General features: G+C 49.9%; 19 non-coding genes across 19 annotated transcripts; all 19 read right to left on the bottom strand.

The window, feature by feature from the left end:
* Nucleotides 1-37: 37 nt before the first annotated feature.
* Nucleotides 38-109, bottom strand: TRNAM-CAU (transfer RNA methionine (anticodon CAU)). Its single transcript has one exon. It is a non-coding gene; the product is annotated as a tRNA-Met (tRNA).
* A 1,178-nt stretch (nt 110-1,287) lies between these two features.
* Nucleotides 1,288-1,359, bottom strand: TRNAM-CAU (transfer RNA methionine (anticodon CAU)). Its single transcript has one exon. It is a non-coding gene; the product is annotated as a tRNA-Met (tRNA).
* Nucleotides 1,360-2,535: 1,176 nt separating this feature from the next.
* TRNAM-CAU (transfer RNA methionine (anticodon CAU)) lies at nt 2,536-2,607 on the bottom strand. Its single transcript has one exon. It is a non-coding gene; the product is annotated as a tRNA-Met (tRNA).
* A 782-nt stretch (nt 2,608-3,389) lies between these two features.
* TRNAG-UCC (transfer RNA glycine (anticodon UCC)) lies at nt 3,390-3,461 on the bottom strand. The gene has a single exon. It is a non-coding gene; the product is annotated as a tRNA-Gly (tRNA).
* Nucleotides 3,462-3,792: 331 nt separating this feature from the next.
* TRNAM-CAU (transfer RNA methionine (anticodon CAU)) lies at nt 3,793-3,864 on the bottom strand. The gene has a single exon. It is a non-coding gene; the product is annotated as a tRNA-Met (tRNA).
* Nucleotides 3,865-4,646: 782 nt separating this feature from the next.
* On the bottom strand, nt 4,647-4,718 carry TRNAG-UCC (transfer RNA glycine (anticodon UCC)). Its single transcript has one exon. It is a non-coding gene; the product is annotated as a tRNA-Gly (tRNA).
* Nucleotides 4,719-5,049: 331 nt separating this feature from the next.
* On the bottom strand, nt 5,050-5,121 carry TRNAM-CAU (transfer RNA methionine (anticodon CAU)). Its single transcript has one exon. It is a non-coding gene; the product is annotated as a tRNA-Met (tRNA).
* A 1,176-nt stretch (nt 5,122-6,297) lies between these two features.
* On the bottom strand, nt 6,298-6,369 carry TRNAM-CAU (transfer RNA methionine (anticodon CAU)). Its single transcript has one exon. It is a non-coding gene; the product is annotated as a tRNA-Met (tRNA).
* Nucleotides 6,370-7,546: 1,177 nt separating this feature from the next.
* On the bottom strand, nt 7,547-7,618 carry TRNAM-CAU (transfer RNA methionine (anticodon CAU)). The gene has a single exon. It is a non-coding gene; the product is annotated as a tRNA-Met (tRNA).
* Nucleotides 7,619-8,389: 771 nt separating this feature from the next.
* TRNAG-UCC (transfer RNA glycine (anticodon UCC)) lies at nt 8,390-8,461 on the bottom strand. The gene has a single exon. It is a non-coding gene; the product is annotated as a tRNA-Gly (tRNA).
* Nucleotides 8,462-8,792: 331 nt separating this feature from the next.
* Nucleotides 8,793-8,864, bottom strand: TRNAM-CAU (transfer RNA methionine (anticodon CAU)). The gene has a single exon. It is a non-coding gene; the product is annotated as a tRNA-Met (tRNA).
* A 782-nt stretch (nt 8,865-9,646) lies between these two features.
* Nucleotides 9,647-9,718, bottom strand: TRNAG-UCC (transfer RNA glycine (anticodon UCC)). Its single transcript has one exon. It is a non-coding gene; the product is annotated as a tRNA-Gly (tRNA).
* Nucleotides 9,719-10,049: 331 nt separating this feature from the next.
* TRNAM-CAU (transfer RNA methionine (anticodon CAU)) lies at nt 10,050-10,121 on the bottom strand. The gene has a single exon. It is a non-coding gene; the product is annotated as a tRNA-Met (tRNA).
* Nucleotides 10,122-11,297: 1,176 nt separating this feature from the next.
* Nucleotides 11,298-11,369, bottom strand: TRNAM-CAU (transfer RNA methionine (anticodon CAU)). The gene has a single exon. It is a non-coding gene; the product is annotated as a tRNA-Met (tRNA).
* Nucleotides 11,370-12,546: 1,177 nt separating this feature from the next.
* Nucleotides 12,547-12,618, bottom strand: TRNAM-CAU (transfer RNA methionine (anticodon CAU)). The gene has a single exon. It is a non-coding gene; the product is annotated as a tRNA-Met (tRNA).
* A 1,174-nt stretch (nt 12,619-13,792) lies between these two features.
* On the bottom strand, nt 13,793-13,864 carry TRNAM-CAU (transfer RNA methionine (anticodon CAU)). Its single transcript has one exon. It is a non-coding gene; the product is annotated as a tRNA-Met (tRNA).
* Nucleotides 13,865-14,646: 782 nt separating this feature from the next.
* Nucleotides 14,647-14,718, bottom strand: TRNAG-UCC (transfer RNA glycine (anticodon UCC)). The gene has a single exon. It is a non-coding gene; the product is annotated as a tRNA-Gly (tRNA).
* A 331-nt stretch (nt 14,719-15,049) lies between these two features.
* TRNAM-CAU (transfer RNA methionine (anticodon CAU)) lies at nt 15,050-15,121 on the bottom strand. Its single transcript has one exon. It is a non-coding gene; the product is annotated as a tRNA-Met (tRNA).
* Nucleotides 15,122-15,892: 771 nt separating this feature from the next.
* TRNAG-UCC (transfer RNA glycine (anticodon UCC)) lies at nt 15,893-15,964 on the bottom strand. Its single transcript has one exon. It is a non-coding gene; the product is annotated as a tRNA-Gly (tRNA).
* Between the last annotated feature and the right edge of the window lie 183 nt (nt 15,965-16,147).

Below are 16,147 nucleotides of genomic sequence, written 5' to 3'. Positions count from 1 at the left end.
CTAATGCCATGACACAAAAACATAATTTGAAAAAAGTTAGCAGAGGATGGTTTCGATCCATCGACCTCTGGGTTATGGGCCCAGCACGCTTCCGCTGCGCCACTCTGCTGGTTGGAGAACATGAGCTTTTATGGGCTTTTACAGCCTACAAACCGACAACCCTAGACCCAGTTTCGAGTGAAGCGGGCAGTAGGCCTTACAAAGCCAAACAACCTGCAACCACGCACTCCCATCCCATGGCCTTTTGCAGACAGGCCTCATTTCTCTAGCTCACACCCTAACTGCCAACACCCCTTCCCCTTCTCTCTCTGTCTCTCTCTCTCTGTCTCTCTCTCTCATTCTCTCTCTCTCGCAAATAGATACTTTACTTCCCAGGTGCAACAAAACAAGCCTTCTCGAGCTGGCAGATATGGGAAGGAAGGAAGGAAGGGCCAGTTTGGAAACTCAACTCAATTACCATAAATCCCCTGCTAAGGGTTATGGGAGGGAGGAATGAAGGAACTTTGCTTCAGGGAAAGGGCTGCTGCTGCTTCAGCATGTGAGGAGCGCAGCCACACGTTTCACCTTCTTCAGTATGTTGGTTTACAGGATGAGAGAGATCCTGAAACCTCACTCTAATAGGCTGAGGTGCTGTGCTCGGTGGCCTGCTGGGACCAAGGACCGTCAGGGCAAGGCGAATAGGCCTTTGTCAGGCCTTCGTCAGGGCTTTGTCGGGGAGGGGCCAGGAGCCCTGCTCGCTTCAATCCCCTCACCGATAGACAGTTGCAGAAACTAGGATGCAAGAACCTTTCCTGGATGGGGTTTTGATTTTCACGAAAAGTGTGTCAGCTTTGCTTTCAGCATGAGTCTGATTTCCAAAAAATGCATTTTGAACAATTTAAAGATTTGATCTGCGTTGGCCGGGAATGGGTCAACTGCTTGGAAGGCAGCTATGCTCACCACTATACCACCAACGCCTGCCTGTCTGGGCTATCTGATGGAGCGGCCCTTAGAAATAAGAATAAGTCATTGGCTGGGAATGAAAAAAGCTTGCGTTTGACGCAGAAGCAGTTCGCATCATGAGGTCTTGCCGGTCAGCCCAACATTTCCCCGGGACCCCTTAAAAAAGGAGCTTGGTTTTAAGTTTGGTTTGATTGAACAGTACATTTTGTTGGCTGGGCTGGGACCCTCTCCTATTTAGCGCAAGAGTGGAACGAGGCAGCAAGTTCAAGGAATGACATTGCATCCAGGCACTTACAGCTCTTTGTGCCCTAATGCCATGACACAAAAACATAATTTGAAAAAAGTTAGCAGAGGATGGTTTCGATCCATCGACCTCTGGGTTATGGGCCCAGCACGCTTCCGCTGCGCCACTCTGCTGGTTGGAGAACAAGAGCTTTTATGGGCTTTTACAGCCTACAAACCGACAACCCTAGACCCAGTTTCGAGTGAAGCGGGCAGTAGGCCTTACAAAGCCAAACAACCTGCAACCACGCACTCCCATCCCATGGCCTTTTGCAGACAGGCCTCATTTCTCTAGCTCACACCCTAACTGCCAACACCCCTTCCCCTTCTCTCTCTGTCTCTCTCTCTCTGTCTCTCTCTCTCATTCTCTCTCTCTCGCAAATAGATACTTTACTTCCCAGGTGCAACAAAACAAGCCTTCTCGAGCTGGCAGATATGGGAAGGAAGGAAGGAAGGGCCAGTTTGGAAACTCAACTCAATTACCATAAATCCCCTGCTAAGGGTTATGGGAGGGAGGAATGAAGGAACTTTGCTTCAGGGAAAGGGCTGCTGCTGCTTCAGCATGTGAGGAGCGCAGCCACACGTTTCACCTTCTTCAGTATGTTGGTTTACAGGATGAGAGAGATCCTGAAACCTCACTCTAATAGGCTGAGGTGCTGTGCTCGGTGGCCTGCTGGGACCTTGGCCCGTCAGGGCAAGGCGAATAGGCCTTTGTCAGGCCTTTGTCGGGGAGGGGCCAGGAGCCCTGCTCGCTTCAATCCCCTCACCGATAGACAGTTGCAGAAACTAGGATGCAAGAACCTTTCCTGGATGGGGTTTTGATTTTCACGAAAAGTGTGTCAGCTTTGCTTTCAGCATGAGTCTGATTTCCAAAAAATGCATTTTGAACAATTTAAAGATTTGATCTGCGTTGGCCGGGAATCAAACCCGGGTCAACTGCTTGGAAGGCAGCTATGCTCACCACTATACCACCAACGCCTGCCTGTCTGGGCTATCTGATGGAGCGGCCCTTAGAAATAAGAATAAGTCATTGGCTGGGAATGAAAAAAGCTTGCGCGTTTGACGCAGAAGCAGTTCGCATCATGAGGTCTTGCCGGTCAGCCCAACATTTCCCCGGGACCCCTTAAAAAAGGAGCTTGGTTTTAAGTTTGGTTTGATTGAACAGTACATTTTGTTGGCTGGGCTGGGACCCTCTCCTATTTAGCGCAAGAGTGGAACGAGGCAGCAAGTTCAAGGAATGACATTGCATCCAGGCACTTACAGCTCTTTGTGCCCTAATGCCATGACACAAAAACATAATTTGAAAAAAGTTAGCAGAGGATGGTTTCGATCCATCGACCTCTGGGTTATGGGCCCAGCACGCTTCCGCTGCGCCACTCTGCTGGTTGGAGAACAAGAGCTTTTCTGGGCTTTTACAGCCTACAAACCGACAACCCTAGACCCAGTTTCGAGTGAAGCGGGCAGTAGGCCTTACAAAGCCAAACAACCTGCAACCACGCACTCCCATCCCATGGCCTTTTGCAGACAGGCCTCATTTCTCTAGCTCACACCCTAACTGCCAACACCCCTTCCCCTTCTCTCTCTGTCTCTCTCTCTCTGTCTCTCTCTCTCATTCTCTCTCTCTCGCAAATAGATACTTTACTTCCCAGGTGCAACAAAACAAGCCTTCTCGAGCTGGCAGATATGGGAAGGAAGGAAGGAAGGGCCAGTTTGGAAACTCAACTCAATTACCATAAATCCCCTGCTAAGGGTTATGGGAGGGAGGAATGAAGGAACTTTGCTTCAGGGAAAGGGCTGCTGCTGCTTCAGCATGTGAGGAGCGCAGCCACACGTTTCACCTTCTTCAGTATGTTGGTTTACAGGATGAGAGAGATCCTGAAACCTCACTCTAATAGGCTGAGGTGCTGTGCTCGGTGGCCTGCTGGGACCAAGGCCCGTCAGGGCAAGGCGAATAGGCCTTTGTCAGGCCTTCGTCAGGGCTTTGTCGGGGAGGGGCCAGGAGCCCTGCTCGCTTCAATCCCCTCACCGATAGACAGTTGCAGAAACTAGGATGCAAGAACCTTTCCTGGATGGGGTTTTGATTTTCACGAAAAGTGTGTCAGCTTTGCTTTCAGCATGAGTCTGATTTCCAAAAAATGCATTTTGAACAATTTAAAGATTTGATCTGCGTTGGCCGGGAATCGAACCCGGGTCAACTGCTTGGAAGGCAGCTATGCTCACCACTATACCACCAACGCCTGCCTGTCTGGGCTATCTGATGGAGCGGCCCTTAGAAATAAGAATAAGTCATTGGCTGGGAATGAAAAAAGCTTGCGTTTGACGCAGAAGCAGTTCGCATCATGAGGTCTTGCCGGTCAGCCCAACATTTCCCCGGGACCCCTTAAAAAAGGAGCTTGGTTTTAAGTTTGGTTTGATTGAACAGTACATTTTGTTGGCTGGGCTGGGACCCTCTCCTATTTAGCGCAAGAGTGGAACGAGGCAGCAAGTTCAAGGAATGACATTGCATCCAGGCACTTACAGCTCTTTGTGCCCTAATGCCATGACACAAAAACATAATTTGAAAAAAGTTAGCAGAGGATGGTTTCGATCCATCGACCTCTGGGTTATGGGCCCAGCACGCTTCCGCTGCGCCACTCTGCTGGTTGGAGAACAAGAGCTTTTATGGGCTTTTACAGCCTACAAACCGACAACCCTAGACCCAGTTTCGAGTGAAGCGGGCAGTAGGCCTTACAAAGCCAAACAACCTGCAACCACGCACTCCCATCCCATGGCCTTTTGCAGACAGGCCTCATTTCTCTAGCTCACACCCTAACTGCCAACACCCCTTCCCCTTCTCTCTCTGTCTCTCTCTCTCTGTCTCTCTCTCTCATTCTCTCTCTCTCGCAAATAGATACTTTACTTCCCAGGTGCAACAAAACAAGCCTTCTCGAGCTGGCAGATATGGGAAGGAAGGAAGGAAGGGCCAGTTTGGAAACTCAACTCAATTACCATAAATCCCCTGCTAAGGGTTATGGGAGGGAGGAATGAAGGAACTTTGCTTCAGGGAAAGGGCTGCTGCTGCTTCAGCATGTGAGGAGCGCAGCCACACGTTTCACCTTCTTCAGTATGTTGGTTTACAGGATGAGAGAGATCCTGAAACCTCACTCTAATAGGCTGAGGTGCTGTGCTCGGTGGCCTGCTGGGACCAAGGCCCGTCAGGGCAAGGCGAATAGGCCTTTGTCAGGCCTTCGTCAGGGCTTTGTCGGGGAGGGGCCAGGAGCCCTGCTCGCTTCAATCCCCTCACCGATAGACAGTTGCAGAAACTAGGATGCAAGAACCTTTCCTGGATGGGGTTTTGATTTTCACGAAAAGTGTGTCAGCTTTGCTTTCAGCATGAGTCTGATTTCCAAAAAATGCATTTTGAACAATTTAAAGATTTGATCTGCGTTGGCCGGGAATCGAACCCGGGTCAACTGCTTGGAAGGCAGCTATGCTCACCACTATACCACCAACGCCTGCCTGTCTGGGCTATCTGATGGAGCGGCCCTTAGAAATAAGAATAAGTCATTGGCTGGGAATGAAAAAAGCTTGCGTTTGACGCAGAAGCAGTTCGCATCATGAGGTCTTGCCGGTCAGCCCAACATTTCCCCGGGACCCCTTAAAAAAGGAGCTTGGTTTTAAGTTTGGTTTGATTGAACAGTACATTTTGTTGGCTGGGCTGGGACCCTCTCCTATTTAGCGCAAGAGTGGAACGAGGCAGCAAGTTCAAGGAATGACATTGCATCCAGGCACTTACAGCTCTTTGTGCCCTAATGCCATGACACAAAAACATAATTTGAAAAAAGTTAGCAGAGGATGGTTTCGATCCATCGACCTCTGGGTTATGGGCCCAGCACGCTTCCGCTGCGCCACTCTGCTGGTTGGAGAACAAGAGCTTTTATGGGCTTTTACAGCCTACAAACCGACAACCCTAGACCCAGTTTCGAGTGAAGCGGGCAGTAGGCCTTACAAAGCCAAACAACCTGCAACCACGCACTCCCATCCCATGGCCTTTTGCAGACAGGCCTCATTTCTCTAGCTCACACCCTAACTGCCAACACCCCTTCCCCTTCTCTCTCTGTCTCTCTCTCTCTGTCTCTCTCTCTCATTCTCTCTCTCTCGCAAATAGATACTTTACTTCCCAGGTGCAACAAAACAAGCCTTCTCGAGCTGGCAGATATGGGAAGGAAGGAAGGAAGGGCCAGTTTGGAAACTCAACTCAATTACCATAAATCCCCTGCTAAGGGTTATGGGAGGGAGGAATGAAGGAACTTTGCTTCAGGGAAAGGGCTGCTGCTGCTTCAGCATGTGAGGAGCGCAGCCACACGTTTCACCTTCTTCAGTATGTTGGTTTACAGGATGAGAGAGATCCTGAAACCTCACTCTAATAGGCTGAGGTGCTGTGCTCGGTTGTCTGCTGGGACCTTGGCCCGTCAGGGCAAGGCGAATAGGCCTTTGTCAGGCCTTTGTCGGGGAGGGGCCAGGAGCCCTGCTCGCTTCAATCCCCTCACCGATAGACAGTTGCAGAAACTAGGATGCAAGAACCTTTCCTGGATGGGGTTTTGATTTTCACGAAAAGTGTGTCAGCTTTGCTTTCAGCATGAGTCTGATTTCCAAAAAATGCATTTTGAACAATTTAAAGATTTGATCTGCGTTGGCCGGGAATCAAACCCGGGTCAACTGCTTGGAAGGCAGCTATGCTCACCACTATACCACCAACGCCTGCCTGTCTGGGCTATCTGATGGAGCGGCCCTTAGAAATAAGAATAAGTCATTGGCTGGGAATGAAAAAAGCTTGCGCGTTTGACGCAGAAGCAGTTCGCATCATGAGGTCTTGCCGGTCAGCCCAACATTTCCCCGGGACCCCTTAAAAAAGGAGCTTGGTTTTAAGTTTGGTTTGATTGAACAGTACATTTTGTTGGCTGGGCTGGGACCCTCTCCTATTTAGCGCAAGAGTGGAACGAGGCAGCAAGTTCAAGGAATGACATTGCATCCAGGCACTTACAGCTCTTTGTGCCCTAATGCCATGACACAAAAACATAATTTGAAAAAAGTTAGCAGAGGATGGTTTCGATCCATCGACCTCTGGGTTATGGGCCCAGCACGCTTCCGCTGCGCCACTCTGCTGGTTGGAGAACAAAAGCTTTTCTGGGCTTTTACAGCCTACAAACCGACAACCCTAGACCCATTTTCGAGTGAAGCGGGCAGTAGGCCTTACAAAGCCAAACAACCTGCAACCACGCACTCCCATCCCATGGCCTTTTGCAGACAGGCCTCATTTCTCTAGCTCACACCCTAACTGCCAACACCCCTTCCCCTTCTCTCTCTGTCTCTCTCTCTCTGTCTCTCTCTCTCATTCTCTCTCTCTCGCAAATAGATACTTTACTTCCCAGGTGCAATAAAACAAGCCTTCTCGAGCTGGCAGATATGGGAAGGAAGGAAGGAAGGGCCAGTTTGGAAACTCAACTCAATTACCATAAATCCCCTGCTAAGGGTTATGGGAGGGAGGAATGAAGGAACTTTGCTTCAGGGAAAGGGCTGCTGCTGCTTCAGCATGTGAGGAGCGCAGCCACACGTTTCACCTTCTTCAGTATGTTGGTTTACAGGATGAGAGAGATCCTGAAACCTCACTCTAATAGGCTGAGGTGCTGTGCTCGGTGGCCTGCTGGGACCTTGGCCCGTCAGGGCAAGGCGAATAGGCCTTTGTCAGGCCTTTGTCGGGGAGGGGCCAGGAGCCCTGCTCGCTTCAATCCCCTCACCGATAGACAGTTGCAGAAACTAGGATGCAAGAACCTTTCCTGGATGGGGTTTTGATTTTCACGAAAAGTGTGTCAGCTTTGCTTTCAGCATGAGTCTGATTTCCAAAAAATGCATTTTGAACATTTAAAGATTTGATCTGCGTTGGCCGGGAATCGAACCGGGGTCAACTGCTTGGAAGGCAGCTATGCTCACCACTATACCACCAACGCCTGCCTGCCTGTCTGGGCTATCTGATGGAGCGGCCCTTAGAAATAAGAATAAGTCATTGGCTGGGAATGAAAAAAGCTTGCGTTTGACGCAGAAGCAGTTCGCATCATGAGGTCTTGCCGGTCAGCCCAACATTTCCCCGGGACCCCTTAAAAAAGGAGCTTGGTTTTAAGTTTGGTTTGATTGAACAGTACATTTTGTTGGCTGGGCTGGGACCCTCTCCTATTTAGCGCAAGAGTGGAACGAGGCAGCAAGTTCAAGGAATGACATTGCATCCAGGCACTTACAGCTCTTTGTGCCCTAATGCCATGACACAAAAACATAATTTGAAAAAAGTTAGCAGAGGATGGTTTCGATCCATCGACCTCTGGGTTATGGGCCCAGCACGCTTCCGCTGCGCCACTCTGCTGGTTGGAGAACAAAAGCTTTTCTGGGCTTTTACAGCCTACAAACCGACAACCCTAGACCCATTTTCGAGTGAAGCGGGCAGTAGGCCTTACAAAGCCAAACAACCTGCAACCACGCACTCCCATCCCATGGCCTTTTGCAGACAGGCCTCATTTCTCTAGCTCACACCCTAACTGCCAACACCCCTTCCCCTTCTCTCTCTGTCTCTCTCTCTCTGTCTCTCTCTCTCATTCTCTCTCTCTCGCAAATAGATACTTTACTTCCCAGGTGCAACAAAACAAGCCTTCTCGAGCTGGCAGATATGGGAAGGAAGGAAGGAAGGGCCAGTTTGGAAACTCAACTCAATTACCATAAATCCCCTGCTAAGGGTTATGGGAGGGAGGAATGAAGGAACTTTGCTTCAGGGAAAGGGCTGCTGCTGCTTCAGCATGTGAGGAGCGCAGCCACACGTTTCACCTTCTTCAGTATGTTGGTTTACAGGATGAGAGAGATCCTGAAACCTCACTCTAATAGGCTGAGGTGCTGTGCTCGGTGGCCTGCTGGGACCAAGGCCCGTCAGGGCAAGGCGAATAGGCCTTTGTCAGGCCTTTGTCGGGGAGGGGCCAGGAGCCCTGCTCGCTTCAATCCCCTCACCGATAGACAGTTGCAGAAACTAGGATGCAAGAACCTTTCCTGGATGGGGTTTTGATTTTCACGAAAAGTGTGTCAGCTTTGCTTTCAGCATGAGTCTGATTCCCAAAAAATGCATTTTGAACAATTTAAAGATTTGATCTGCGTTGGCCGGGAATCGAACCCGGGTCAACTGCTTGGAAGGCAGCTATGCTCACCACTATACCACCAACGCCTGCCTGTCTGGGCTATCTGATGGAGCGGCCCTTAGAAATAAGAATAAGTCATTGGCTGGGAATGAAAAAAGCTTGCGTTTGACGCAGAAGCAGTTCGCATCATGAGGTCTTGCCGGTCAGCCCAACATTTCCCCGGGACCCCTTAAAAAAGGAGCTTGGTTTTAAGTTTGGTTTGATTGAACAGTACATTTTGTTGGCTGGGCTGGGACCCTCTCCTATTTAGCGCAAGAGTGGAACGAGGCAGCAAGTTCAAGGAATGACATTGCATCCAGGCACTTACAGCTCTTTGTGCCCTAATGCCATGACACAAAAACATAATTTGAAAAAAGTTAGCAGAGGATGGTTTCGATCCATCGACCTCTGGGTTATGGGCCCAGCACGCTTCCGCTGCGCCACTCTGCTGGTTGGAGAACAAGAGCTTTTATGGGCTTTTACAGCCTACAAACCGACAACCCTAGACCCAGTTTCGAGTGAAGCGGGCAGTAGGCCTTACAAAGCCAAACAACCTGCAACCACGCACTCCCATCCCATGGCCTTTTGCAGACAGGCCTCATTTCTCTAGCTCACACCCTAACTGCCAACACCCCTTCCCCTTCTCTCTCTGTCTCTCTCTCTCTGTCTCTCTCTCTCATTCTCTCTCTCTCGCAAATAGATACTTTACTTCCCAGGTGCAACAAAACAAGCCTTCTCGAGCTGGCAGATATGGGAAGGAAGGAAGGAAGGGCCAGTTTGGAAACTCAACTCAATTACCATAAATCCCCTGCTAAGGGTTATGGGAGGGAGGAATGAAGGAACTTTGCTTCAGGGAAAGGGCTGCTGCTGCTTCAGCATGTGAGGAGCGCAGCCACACGTTTCACCTTCTTCAGTATGTTGGTTTACAGGATGAGAGAGATCCTGAAACCTCACTCTAATAGGCTGAGGTGCTGTGCTCGGTGGCCTGCTGGGACCAAGGCCCGTCAGGGCAAGGCGAATAGGCCTTTGTCAGGCCTTCGTCAGGGCTTTGTCGGGGAGGGGCCAGGAGCCCTGCTCGCTTCAATCCCCTCACCGATAGACAGTTGCAGAAACTAGGATGCAAGAACCTTTCCTGGATGGGGTTTTGATTTTCACGAAAAGTGTGTCAGCTTTGCTTTCAGCATGAGTCTGATTTCCAAAAAATGCATTTTGAACAATTTAAAGATTTGATCTGCGTTGGCCGGGAATCGAACCCGGGTCAACTGCTTGGAAGGCAGCTATGCTCACCACTATACCACCAACGCCTGCCTGTCTGGGCTATCTGATGGAGCGGCCCTTAGAAATAAGAATAAGTCATTGGCTGGGAATGAAAAAAGCTTGCGTTTGACGCAGAAGCAGTTCGCATCATGAGGTCTTGCCGGTCAGCCCAACATTTCCCCGGGACCCCTTAAAAAAGGAGCTTGGTTTTAAGTTTGGTTTGATTGAACAGTACATTTTGTTGGCTGGGCTGGGACCCTCTCCTATTTAGCGCAAGAGTGGAACGAGGCAGCAAGTTCAAGGAATGACATTGCATCCAGGCACTTACAGCTCTTTGTGCCCTAATGCCATGACACAAAAACATAATTTGAAAAAAGTTAGCAGAGGATGGTTTCGATCCATCGACCTCTGGGTTATGGGCCCAGCACGCTTCCGCTGCGCCACTCTGCTGGTTGGAGAACAAGAGCTTTTATGGGCTTTTACAGCCTACAAACCGACAACCCTAGACCCAGTTTCGAGTGAAGCGGGCAGTAGGCCTTACAAAGCCAAACAACCTGCAACCACGCACTCCCATCCCATGGCCTTTTGCAGACAGGCCTCATTTCTCTAGCTCACACCCTAACTGCCAACACCCCTTCCCCTTCTCTCTCTGTCTCTCTCTCTCTGTCTCTCTCTCTCATTCTCTCTCTCTCGCAAATAGATACTTTACTTCCCAGGTGCAACAAAACAAGCCTTCTCGAGCTGGCAGATATGGGAAGGAAGGAAGGAAGGGCCAGTTTGGAAACTCAACTCAATTACCATAAATCCCCTGCTAAGGGTTATGGGAGGGAGGAATGAAGGAACTTTGCTTCAGGGAAAGGGCTGCTGCTGCTTCAGCATGTGAGGAGCGCAGCCACACGTTTCACCTTCTTCAGTATGTTGGTTTACAGGATGAGAGAGATCCTGAAACCTCACTCTAATAGGCTGAGGTGCTGTGCTCGGTGGCCTGCTGGGACCTTGGCCCGTCAGGGCAAGGCGAATAGGCCTTTGTCAGGCCTTTGTCGGGGAGGGGCCAGGAGCCCTGCTCGCTTCAATCCCCTCACCGATAGACAGTTGCAGAAACTAGGATGCAAGAACCTTTCCTGGATGGGGTTTTGATTTTCACGAAAAGTGTGTCAGCTTTGCTTTCAGCATGAGTCTGATTTCCAAAAAATGCATTTTGAACAATTTAAAGATTTGATCTGCGTTGGCCGGGAATCAAACCCGGGTCAACTGCTTGGAAGGCAGCTATGCTCACCACTATACCACCAACGCCTGCCTGTCTGGGCTATCTGATGGAGCGGCCCTTAGAAATAAGAATAAGTCATTGGCTGGGAATGAAAAAAGCTTGCGCGTTTGACGCAGAAGCAGTTCGCATCATGAGGTCTTGCCGGTCAGCCCAACATTTCCCCGGGACCCCTTAAAAAAGGAGCTTGGTTTTAAGTTTGGTTTGATTGAACAGTACATTTTGTTGGCTGGGCTGGGACCCTCTCCTATTTAGCGCAAGAGTGGAACGAGGCAGCAAGTTCAAGGAATGACATTGCATCCAGGCACTTACAGCTCTTTGTGCCCTAATGCCATGACACAAAAACATAATTTGAAAAAAGTTAGCAGAGGATGGTTTCGATCCATCGACCTCTGGGTTATGGGCCCAGCACGCTTCCGCTGCGCCACTCTGCTGGTTGGAGAACAAAAGCTTTTCTGGGCTTTTACAGCCTACAAACCGACAACCCTAGACCCATTTTCGAGTGAAGCGGGCAGTAGGCCTTACAAAGCCAAACAACCTGCAACCACGCACTCCCATCCCATGGCCTTTTGCAGACAGGCCTCATTTCTCTAGCTCACACCCTAACTGCCAACACCCCTTCCCCTTCTCTCTCTGTCTCTCTCTCTCTGTCTCTCTCTCTCATTCTCTCTCTCTCGCAAATAGATACTTTACTTCCCAGGTGCAACAAAACAAGCCTTCTCGAGCTGGCAGATATGGGAAGGAAGGAAGGAAGGGCCAGTTTGGAAACTCAACTCAATTACCATAAATCCCCTGCTAAGGGTTATGGGAGGGAGGAATGAAGGAACTTTGCTTCAGGGAAAGGGCTGCTGCTGCTTCAGCATGTGAGGAGCGCAGCCACACGTTTCACCTTCTTCAGTATGTTGGTTTACAGGATGAGAGAGATCCTGAAACCTCACTCTAATAGGCTGAGGTGCTGTGCTCGGTGGCCTGCTGGGACCTTGGCCCGTCAGGGCAAGGCGAATAGGCCTTTGTCAGGCCTTTGTCGGGGAGGGGCCAGGAGCCCTGCTCGCTTCAATCCCCTCACCGATAGACAGTTGCAGAAACTAGGATGCAAGAACCTTTCCTGGATGGGGTTTTGATTTTCACGAAAAGTGTGTCAGCTTTGCTTTCAGCATGAGTCTGATTTCCAAAAAATGCATTTTGAACATTTAAAGATTTGATCTGCGTTGGCCGGGAATCGAACCGGGGTCAACTGCTTGGAAGGCAGCTATGCTCACCACTATACCACCAACGCCTGCCTGCCTGTCTGGGCTATCTGATGGAGCGGCCCTTAGAAATAAGAATAAGTCATTGGCTGGGAATGAAAAAAGCTTGCGTTTGACGCAGAAGCAGTTCGCATCATGAGGTCTTGCCGGTCAGCCCAACATTTCCCCGGGACCCCTTAAAAAAGGAGCTTGGTTTTAAGTTTGGTTTGATTGAACAGTACATTTTGTTGGCTGGGCTGGGACCCTCTCCTATTTAGCGCAAGAGTGGAACGAGGCAGCAAGTTCAAGGAATGACATTGCATCCAGGCACTTACAGCTCTTTGTGCCCTAATGCCATGACACAAAAACATAATTTGAAAAAAGTTAGCAGAGGATGGTTTCGATCCATCGACCTCTGGGTTATGGGCCCAGCACGCTTCCGCTGCGCCACTCTGCTGGTTGGAGAACAAAAGCTTTTCTGGGCTTTTACAGCCTACAAACCGACAACCCTAGACCCATTTTCGAGTGAAGCGGGCAGTAGGCCTTACAAAGCCAAACAACCTGCAACCACGCACTCCCATCCCATGGCCTTTTGCAGACAGGCCTCATTTCTCTAGCTCACACCCTAACTGCCAACACCCCTTCCCCTTCTCTCTCTGTCTCTCTCTCTCTGTCTCTCTCTCTCATTCTCTCTCTCTCGCAAATAGATACTTTACTTCCCAGGTGCAACAAAACAAGCCTTCTCGAGCTGGCAGATATGGGAAGGAAGGAAGGAAGGGCCAGTTTGGAAACTCAACTCAATTACCATAAATCCCCTGCTAAGGGTTATGGGAGGGAGGAATGAAGGAACTTTGCTTCAGGGAAAGGGCTGCTGCTGCTTCAGCATGTGAGGAGCGCAGCCACACGTTTCACCTTCTTCAGTATGTTGGTTTACAGGATGAGAGAGATCCTGAAACCTCACTCTAATAGGCTGAGGTGCTGTGCTCGGTGGCCTGCTGGGACCTTGGCCCGTCAGGGCAAGGCGAATAGGCCTTTGTCAGGCCTTTGTCGGGGAGGGGCCAGGAGCCCTGCTCGCTTCAATCCCCTCACCGATAGACAGTTGCAGAAACTAGGATGCAAGAACCTTTCCTGGATGGGGTTTTGATTTTCACGAAAAGTGTGTCAGCTTTGCTTTCAGCATGAGTCTGATTTCCAAAAAATGCATTTTGAACAATTTAAAGATTTGATCTGCGTTGGCCGGGAATCGAACCGGAGTCAACTGCTTGGAAGGCAGCTATGCTCACCACTATACCACCAACGCCTGCCTGTCTGGGCTATCTGATGGAGCGGCCCTTAGAAATAAGAATAAGTCATTGGCTGGGAATGAAAAAAGCTTGCGTTTGACGCAGAAGCAGTTCGCATCATGAGGTCTTGCCGGTCAGCCCAACATTTCCCCGGGACCCCTTAAAAAAGGAGCTTGGTTTTAAGTTTGGTTTGATTGAACAGTACATTTTGTTGGCTGGGCTGGGACCCTCTCCTATTTAGCGCAAGAGTGGAACGAGGCAGCAAGTTCAAGGAATGACATTGCATCCAGGCACTTACAGCTCTTTGTGCCCTAATGCCATGACACAAAAACATAATTTGAAAAAAGTTAGCAGAGGATGGTTTCGATCCATCGACCTCTGGGTTATGGGCCCAGCACGCTTCCGCTGCGCCACTCTGCTGGTTGGAGAACAAGAGCTTTTATGGGCTTTTACAGCCTACAAACCGACAACCCTAGACCCAGTTTCGAGTGAAGCGGGCAGTAGGCCTTACAAAGCCAAACAACCTGCAACCACGCACTCCCATCCCATGGCCTTTTGCAGACAGGCCTCATTTCTCTAGCTCACACCCTAACTGCCAACACCCCTTCCCCTTCTCTCTCTGTCTCTCTCTCTCTGTCTCTCTCTCTCATTCTCTCTCTCTCGCAAATAGATACTTTACTTCCCAGGTGCAACAAAACAAGCCTTCTCGAGCTGGCAGATATGGGAAGGAAGGAAGGAAGGGCCAGTTTGGAAACTCAACTCAATTACCATAAATCCCCTGCTAAGGGTTATGGGAGGGAGGAATGAAGGAACTTTGCTTCAGGGAAAGGGCTGCTGCTGCTTCAGCATGTGAGGAGCGCAGCCACACGTTTCACCTTCTTCAGTATGTTGGTTTACAGGATGAGAGAGATCCTGAAACCTCACTCTAATAGGCTGAGGTGCTGTGCTCGGTGGCCTGCTGGGACCAAGGCCCGTCAGGGCAAGGCGAATAGGCCTTTGTCAGGCCTTCGTCAGGGCTTTGTCGGGGAGGGGCCAGGAGCCCTGCTCGCTTCAATCCCCTCACCGATAGACAGTTGCAGAAACTAGGATGCAAGAACCTTTCCTGGATGGGGTTTTGATTTTCACGAAAAGTGTGTCAGCTTTGCTTTCAGCATGAGTCTGATTTCCAAAAAATGCATTTTGAACAATTTAAAGATTTGATCTGCGTTGGCCGGGAATCGAACCCGGGTCAACTGCTTGGAAGGCAGCTATGCTCACCACTATACCACCAACGCCTGCCTGTCTGGGCTATCTGATGGAGCGGCCCTTAGAAATAAGAATAAGTCATTGGCTGGGAATGAAAAAAGCTTGCGTTTGACGCAGAAGCAGTTCGCATCATGAGGTCTTGCCGGTCAGCCCAACATTTCCCCGGGACCCCTTAAAAAAGGAGCTTGGTTTTAAGTTTGGTTTGATTGAACAGTACATTTTGTTGGCTGGGCTGGGACCCTCTCCTATTTAGCGCAAGAGTGGAACGAGGCAGCAAGTTCAAGGAATGACATTGCATCCAGGCACTTACAGCTCTTTGTGCCCTAATGCCATGACACAAAAACATAATTTGAAAAAAGTTAGCAGAGGATGGTTTCGATCCATCGACCTCTGGGTTATGGGCCCAGCACGCTTCCGCTGCGCCACTCTGCTGGTTGGAGAACAAGAGCTTTTATGGGCTTTTACAGCCTACAAACCGACAACCCTAGACCCAGTTTCGAGTGAAGCGGGCAGTAGGCCTTACAAAGCCAAACAACCTGCAACCACGCACTCCCATCCCATGGCCTTTTGCAGACAGGCCTCATTTCTCTAGCTCACACCCTAACTGCCAACACCCCTTCCCCTTCTCTCTCTGTCTCTCTCTCTCTGTCTCTCTCTCTCATTCTCTCTCTCTCGCAAATAGATACTTTACTTCCCAGGTGCAACAAAACAAGCCTTCTCGAGCTGGCAGATATGGGAAGGAAGGAAGGAAGGGCCAGTTTGGAAACTCAACTCAATTACCATAAATCCCCTGCTAAGGGTTATGGGAGGGAGGAATGAAGGAACTTTGCTTCAGGGAAAGGGCTGCTGCTGCTTCAGCATGTGAGGAGCGCAGCCACACGTTTCACCTTCTTCAGTATGTTGGTTTACAGGATGAGAGAGATCCTGAAACCTCACTCTAATAGGCTGAGGTGCTGTGCTCGGTGGCCTGCTGGGACCTTGGCCCGTCAGGGCAAGGCGAATAGGCCTTTGTCAGGCCTTTGTCGGGGAGGGGCCAGGAGCCCTGCTCGCTTCAATCCCCTCACCGATAGACAGTTGCAGAAACTAGGATGCAAGAACCTTTCCTGGATGGGGTTTTGATTTTCACGAAAAGTGTGTCAGCTTTGCTTTCAGCATGAGTCTGATTCCCAAAAAATGCATTTTGAACAATTTAAAGATTTGATCTGCGTTGGCCGGGAATCGAACCCGGGTCAACTGCTTGGAAGGCAGCTATGCTCACCACTATACCACCAACGCCTGCCTGTCTGGGCTATCTGATGGAGCGGCCCTTAGAAATAAGAATAAGTCATTGGCTGGGAATGAAAAAAGCTTGCGTTTGACGCAGAAGCAGTTCGCATCATGAGGTCTTGCCGGTCAGCCCAACATTTCCCCGGGACCCCTTAAAAAAGGAGCTTGGTTTTAAGTTTGGTTTGATTGAAC

This window comes from Ambystoma mexicanum, chromosome 6q, assembly GCF_040938575.1.
Source record: "Ambystoma mexicanum isolate Mex_15411 chromosome 6q, UKY_AmexF1_1, whole genome shotgun sequence".
Classification (NCBI taxonomy): domain Eukaryota; kingdom Metazoa; phylum Chordata; class Amphibia; order Caudata; family Ambystomatidae; genus Ambystoma; species Ambystoma mexicanum.
The sequence above is the reverse complement of the archived record's forward strand: the minus strand, read 5'-3'. Positions and strand labels throughout refer to the sequence as shown.